The sequence below is a fragment of the Pteropus alecto genome, unplaced genomic scaffold (genome assembly GCF_000325575.1).
Source record: "Pteropus alecto unplaced genomic scaffold, ASM32557v1 scaffold75, whole genome shotgun sequence".
NCBI classification, from domain to species: Eukaryota; Metazoa; Chordata; class Mammalia; order Chiroptera; family Pteropodidae; genus Pteropus; species Pteropus alecto.
This window is the reverse complement of record NW_006440638.1, coordinates 7491484-7499073: the sequence shown is the minus strand read 5'-3', so window position 1 is coordinate 7499073 and position 7590 is coordinate 7491484. Positions and strand designations below refer to the sequence as shown.

At 40.5% G+C, this 7590-nt stretch overlaps 1 protein-coding gene and 1 pseudogene across 1 annotated transcript in view; both read right to left on the bottom strand.

Annotated features, from left to right (window-relative positions):
• GYG1 (glycogenin 1) overlaps window positions 1-7590 on the bottom strand; it is an 80236-nt gene that overhangs the window by 51132 nt on the left and 21514 nt on the right. The gene's annotated exons all lie outside the window — the stretch shown is intronic.
• On the bottom strand, window positions 353-471 carry LOC112484502 (annotated as a pseudogene).

Below are 7590 nucleotides of genomic sequence, written 5' to 3'. Positions count from 1 at the left end.
TAAAATATGAATTTCTTATTCTTAATATTATTATTATATTATCATTATTTTGAAAGATAAGACTTCAAAGAAACTGGCAGATGCTCACTTCAGAGAATGCACATAAAACATTGTCCAGACAGTTTAGTTCCACTGGGCAACTCTATGCAAGGCCATCAGGCACCCAAAGGTGAAAAGAATTTTTGCTGTAGCTTCTTGTTGAAAACTTTTCTATTTAAGAATGAGATTTTAAATTCTCTCGATAACAATTCAGGCTTTATAAACCTTGCCTGCGTTTTTATTGGCACACATGTGAGCTTTCTGTGTTGATAAAATATTGCTGTTGCTCAGCTTTTTTTTTTTTTTTTTTTAACTCCTATAGCACCTGGTATTCCTAGGTGGTCTCCCATCAAAGTACTAACCAGGTCCAACCCTGCTTAGCTTCCGAGATCAGACGAGATTGGGCATGTTCAGGGTGGCATGGCTGTAGTACTGCTCAGCTTTTGACATTGGTTCTGAAGACAGAAGAAATGGGCCTTCTCATTCTCACTTTCATAAGGCTCCTCTGATGTATTAGCATTAGTGATTAGAGGCCCACATAGGTGTGCACAGTTCTCACATTTGGTTCTACCACACTGACAACTTTTCTCTAGAGAGTTTGTAGTTACATACACTCAGTGCTTAACATAAATAATATGAGATATCTGATTACTTAGATCGCTAGTTACTGAATATAGGAAGTGAACAAAATAAGATTTTTGTGACTATGCTGCTGAGCTTATCATCTCTCCTATTAAGAGGGAGATGACCTGCCTAAAGAGACATTTTTTTACCTGCAGAAAAAAGAGGGCTTCATGGATACAATCTGATCATTTTATTTCATTTTTTTTCTTACCTAATTCAGTGCCCAATAATGTAGAAACCTTTTTGTTAATATCTATTCACATTTTATGAATTATGGCTTCTACATATATGGCACTTAAATGACGAACATGATGTAGAAGACATGGTTCCCGCCCTCAGTGAATTCAGTCTAGTTGGTGAGCCAGTACTTAAGAAAGAACAGTGGGCCTTCTATACTGCTATATATGAAGCACTAAATTGGATAGAGATATAAATGACTTAGTGTACCAGCTCTTCAAAAGAGGAGGCAGTCTGGTTTGGGCCAGGCCGCCCAGAGTAGGCTAAAGTGGATCTTAGGCTGGGTTTCAAGGGTTGAAACTGAGAACACAGAGAATGGGATGATGGGTGGAGGTCACTGGAGTTGAGAAGGTGGGAACAGAGTGATGGAATTTAGGCCAGATTGAGTCAGGGATGGGGGAGGTACAGGCTAAGGAGCTTCTGCTTTATCCTACAAGTACCGCTAAACCATTTTTATGCAAGGGAGGAAAAGACATGATGAAAGCAATGCTCTAGGAAGATTAATGTAGAAGCTTAGAGTAAAGAGATTAGAGCAATAGAAGCTGCAAGAGGCTGAGAAGCCCATCAGGAGGCTCTTGAGTAATCCAGGTATAAAGTGAGTGTGGACTGAATTCAGGTGAGAGAGGAACAGGGAGGGTCATTTTAGAAAATAATTCTTCAGAAAAGATAACAATATAGCTGGATTAAGGAAAGGGTGGGGAAGAGTAAAAGAAACTATAGTTTAACTGCAGTTTCCAACCTGGAAGGGAATAAGAGCTGAAGACATGCCTTGCCTCTCATCCATCTGGCTCATTCTTCTCCTACCACAGCCTTGCTGTTACCCGAATGAGGCAAACACATCCCTTTACACTTGCCAGTTCCTGCATCCTGAACATTCTTACCCCATTTATCTACCTGGCTTGCTTCTTCACCTTCAATCCCTACCTGTCCCTCTTCACTTATTTATGTTACCTTTGTAAACAATACACTAAGTATGAAAATATTGCTCTCCCTGAAAGTTCTTGCAAGTGCAGATAGACGGAGGAATTAAGCTATAGGGATTGTTAAAATGTACCCTCATCAAATTGGCCTTTCCTGATGGCTCTGTCCCTTTCCCCTTTCCCTGCTTGATTTTTCTTCATAGCATGTTTCCTCAACTGACATATATTATGTGTTTAGTCATTCGTTTGGACATTTTCTTTTTTCTTTCTTACTAGAATGTGGGGGTATATGGATAGAGACTGTCTCATTTTTACCTCAGCACCTAATACAGTGCCTGACACATAGTAGGTTCTCAATAAATACATTTTAATTATATGAATGAAATAGGGAAGTTTAAAAAGGAGCTAATTTGGGGAGAGGAGAAGGAGGAAGTTTGTGAGCTAGCTTCAAACATGGATCACAGAAGAGATAACACTTTGTATAGTGATTGGCAAGATTTCAAGGTCAGGGTGCAGCTCAGCACCTTCATAGGTTTATCTTCTTTATAAGCATCCTAGCAGCCTTGTCAGTGCTGAGCTGATCGAGAAGGGAGGGTTTGATGGTGAGACGCCCATTTGGAAGAATACACAAAAGGCAGACATGAGAATGAAACGGCAGGCACCAACTTTATTGAGTGGAACGCAGTTCTATTGGGAAGTGCAGTTCTATTGGGGGAAGTGTGGTATTGCGCGTACTTCTGCTTCCCATCTTGTGCTCCCCTTCTGCTCTCCAGGGGACCGTATTGCTCCACACACAGCAGAGTACAACAGTGGCACTCAGCCACACATGCATGATACAATAAGTTGAAGTATGTTTACATCTTTTAGGCACAGGCCCCCTACTACACTAATGTAACATTCTAAATCTGAGGTCCTATTCCTAGCCACAGGCCTGGATCAGAGCCAGAACTGGGACCAGCCAGACTTGGACCAGCCAGACCTTGGATTTAGCTGGGCCTGGCGCCCACAAGCCTTGTCCAGGATCATACCCTTTCCCAGGTGGCTATCTCAGCGTTGTCCACCTTACTTTAGAAGTCCATTTCCCCTCCCCCCCAACCCCCCGCCATGGGACTTACCTTTTCCCTGAGAGGCAGGAGGGGAAAATAGCTTTGGAACAGGGAGATGTAATTGGAAGCTGTGGAGTCTCTGAGAGGACAACCTAGGAACCACATTTTCTCCCTTAGTTGTCCCTCAAATAAACATCTCGAAACTCCACATCTATTTATTGGGATGATCTACTACAAACTTTTTGAAATATATTTGATGTAGCCTCTAATAGTCCAAACGAGACCCCAGAACAAAAACAAGGCACACCTGTAACTCATTTGTTCCTCTGTCTGAATGGCTTCAATTCCCACTTTTACCAGGAGCATATTAGGATCACCTGCCAAAATGACTCATGATTTAATGAAGTATCACACACATTCATTTGATTCTCCAAAATAATCCCTTTAAGAAAACACATTTCTCCTGTTCAAATGCAGTTTAGTCTTTTCTTGATATGAACCACTTTCTAACATTACTACTGACTGTATTGAAATGAATGAATACATTATAAACCACTTTATCTTTATTGCTGCCTGAAGTGGTCCATAGAGAGTATAATTGCCAGCTGTGTATCCTAGGCACATAATTCTATTACTAGGCTCTTTTGGAGCCATCAGTCCCATGGATAGTCCTCTGCTTGACAAACCAACCATCGAATTCCAAACATGCCTTAATGGCAAGTGCCGTCTTCAGGTCAGGTCCCCCCAGTCTGAATGCAGCAGATGTTACCAGAAGCCTGGGGTGCCCAGGCTGTTCTTAGAGGCTGTTCAAAAAGCTCATCATGCCCCTGATAACCTGAGATCACAGCTTCTGATCAAAGGGTCTCTCCAGGATGACATTGACCTACGTTTCCTGGGACTGTCCATAAACATCATTAACAGAAGGTAAACCTAATTTTAAGTCTTTAGTCATATTCGTGTGTGGGACAGGGGCCAGCCACTATTCAGAAGGGGGGTACTGAGGAGCTTAATACTATTCTGGCTCTAGTGTGTGGGCTGGGGGTGATCCAGTTTCCCTAGATATCTTTAAATATCACATAGTTTATCAACTAGAGATTAGTTGAGTGGGGGTGGGAGGGGAGGTTAAAAAAACTGTCCTGCTAGCATGCAAATTACTTTGGGTTCACAATTGGCTGTGAATTTCTGTGGAATCCTAGGGTTTTAGAGATGACCTTGTCCAGATTTCTTATTTCATAGATGAGGGTTGAGAACTCTCACTTGCTGAGACCTCATAAATATCCAGCACAGTTAAGAGCTTTTCATTTGTTCTCTCTGTTGACTGATGAGAAAACCAATGATATCTTTGTCCTAGCACAAAGAGACTATCTCAGTCCTGATGGAAAAGAGTTTTGATTAAAAAGGAGAAAGTGAACAGAGGAGTAACTTTTGGGCAGGGTAGATATTGGTACATGTGGCTGGGTTTGCTGGAAGGAGGAGGAAGACTCAGGAGACTAGGTAGTGGGAGGGTGATACAAAGAGGGAGGTTGCCCAGAATACACTGAACACATTCTGTGCCACGGGAAGTACAATCTCTGAGCCAATTCTTGATCTGTCTTTGCCACAATATTTCAGGTTGCTGGAGTCTGCTTTCATGTTAAGTTTGGTTGATTGGAATAGAGAGACGTGTGTTTGAGAAGGTTTCCAGGTGGGAAAATGTTGTTATTTTAATGGCAATAATAGTTATCACTCATCAAAAGCTTAATATGTGCTAAAGCTGCTATTTGTGTGATGTGTCATATAAATTTATTTTTAAAAAACCTTGGAGGTTGATACTTTTATCTTTATTTTAGAGATGACATTTCTTGGCCAAGTTCTCAGAGCAAATGGCAGATCTGGGTTGAACCTAGGTTTGTCTGGCTCCACATTTATGTGACAGACTCCCAAATAAGTAATTTAATCTCTACTCATAAAAACTGGATTTAATGTCCTCATACCTCCATTGTTATGCTGTTCAAGCCAGTTCAGAGCATAACAGCACTGAGCATAACAACACTAGAAGAAACAATAACAAGATAAGCTTCCCCTTTAGCTATTTTCAAAGTCGTGGTCTCAAGTAAACCTTTACTTTTCAGCCTTTCTAATTCCTGGGATACTTATACCTGATTCTAGATTCTATTGACAATTTATGGCTTATAATTAAAGGGGATACCCCCCTTATCAAACCCTTTAGATATAGTCTTATCACGTGCAACAAAGCACTTTTTAAAATTCAATGTTGACAATCATTTTTGTTCTTATTACTTAATAACTAATCATATTGCACTATGATACTGAGGGCCTTTAAAAGGCCAACAAGAAGAAAAATGTTTTAGTTACTATTAGGGTTAAGAAATAAATTTTGAGAAATGAAAAGGGGAGGGGAGAGGTTGTCTGTTTATGTGTAGTATCTATTATATCTTCCTTACCCCTCCTCGTTTACTGGAGAAAACCTACCTTTGTTGGTATGTAAGTGGAAAGTATGCAATGGGGAAAATGTGGCTGTTTATAGCCCTCTGTGGCTTTGAACACGTTACCAACGTCATTAGGCTTTCAATTGCTTCCTGCATGAAATTGATCTCATAGGTAAATAAGAAATAGTACATTCTTCATTGAGCGACATCACATCACTGTCTTCTTATATAGATGAAAGTCTTTCTTTTACCTTATGGCTCATTCTTTCATTATTAACAGCCTTGCTAACAGGGCTTTCTTTAGAATCACAGAATGTTACAGCCAGAAGGGAGATAATGAATGAAAAAAGAACTTTTCTACTGTAAAGGTCCATTCAAATACAAAAGTTCTTACAAATACCTGTGTTAGAAAAAGAAACATCTAAATCCCCATGCTGCATTTGGAGTCTGTTTTCTGTTTGTTCTGTTCTCAGTAGGGAGAACAGCTCATTACTTTCCTAGGCACAGGCCTTTTATATACTTGAAAACCATTGCTAGCTAACCCTGTAACCCTCTTGCCTCAAAACGGAATTACCTTGGTTCTTTTAACCTCTCCTGATCTTTATTTCTGAGACCTCTAATCACTTCTGTGGTTTTCTTCTGAACTGACTTCGTACTTCTCTCTCCTCCATTAATTGCAGACCTCAGAACTAGACCCTGCACTCAGGGAGGGTCTGCCCAGGTTCCCGTGGCTAGGCAGGGGAGATGGGAATGTAGAGGCGGGCAATGACAGCATCAACTTGTTAGTGGATGAAAAAGATAGGCTATAGGGAAGGAACAGGCCATCTTTGTATAATAGTTAGAAGTCTTACTTTTCCCCACCATCTCATTTTAATTTCAGAATTTCCCAAACAATGGCACATATATAAGTGAACCACTTACTCACAAAGAATTTAACAAGGCTTTGCCATGGGTCTAGTACTTCTACTAGAATTCAGAAAACTTCCAGTTCTTGGTCCCTAGACAGAATCTTGCCTGTGGGTAGGGATTGTTTTGCTCACGTAGTTAAAAGACATTTTAATTAGTTTTCCTGACATTTAAAAATTAAGAGATTTCACCTCTGAATTATTCAGATTTCCAGTTTTTTTTTTTCTTTTCAAATTCTGAAGGTTGAAGGGAATATTAGGCTTGCATGTTAGGACTGGGGCCATTTGTTGGAACTAAGTAGTAACCAGCCCCCTTATATGGATCGGGAACCGCCTTCTGGTTCTCCTGAATCTCATCTTGCCCATTGCTGTGAACTGAATTGTGTTCCCCTAAATTCACATGTTGAAGCCCTAACCCCCAAGGTGACTGTATTTGGAGTTAAGGCCTTTAAGGAAGTAATTAAGGTTAAATAATGAGGTCATAAGAGTAGGATTCTACTCCTATACGACTAGTGTCCTTATAAGAAGACGAAGAGATACCAGAAAGCTCTCTCTGTCCATGAGGACACAGGGCTAAGGCAGCCATCTGCAAGCCAGGAAGAGAGGCTTTACCAGGAACCCATCTTGATGGCACCTTGTGATCGTGGACTTCTAACCTCAGAACTGTGAGAAAGTTAAGTTTTTATTGTTTGATCCCCTTAGTCTGTGGTATTTTGTTCTGACAGTCTGAGCAGGCTAATATACTCAGATACCTTTCTTTGTGCCTAGCTTCATTGGGCAGTTGAGTTTGAGACCCCTGCTCTTTGTGCTTGGGAGTTAAAAGAATCACTGTCCAGTTACTATACTTTGTCTGACAGAAGACATCATATAAGAGCTGTACAAACTGATATCAAAGGACCAAAGAGTTGTTGATGGCTGGGATAGGAGGGAGAATAAAGAAGTCTTCACTATGTGGAGATAGTATGTCAGAAGGGTTTTAAGAGATTAAGAAGATTTCAACAAATGATGATGGAACAAGCAGAAGCAAAGGCATGCAGGCCTGAAAGTGGATGGTATACTGCAAGATTTGACTAGAGTTCATGGTCCATTGCAGGTGGTGGTGGGGGGTGGTGGTGTTGGTGGCGTGACAGGAGATAAGGCCAGAAAAAGGAGAAGAAGGTCAGATTACAGGCCTTGAATGTCATGCCATAGAATTTGGTTTAATTATGGAGTAAATGAAGGGTACCTGAGGGGACGGAGGAGGGAACTGAGTGGATGAAAGGTGTGTTTTAAATTAATTAATTAATTAATTAAATATTTATTGGGAACATCCAAGGTGTGTTTTAAATTAATTAATTAAATAAATATTTATTGGGAACATCTAATGTGTCAGGTGGTGCAGATACAATTG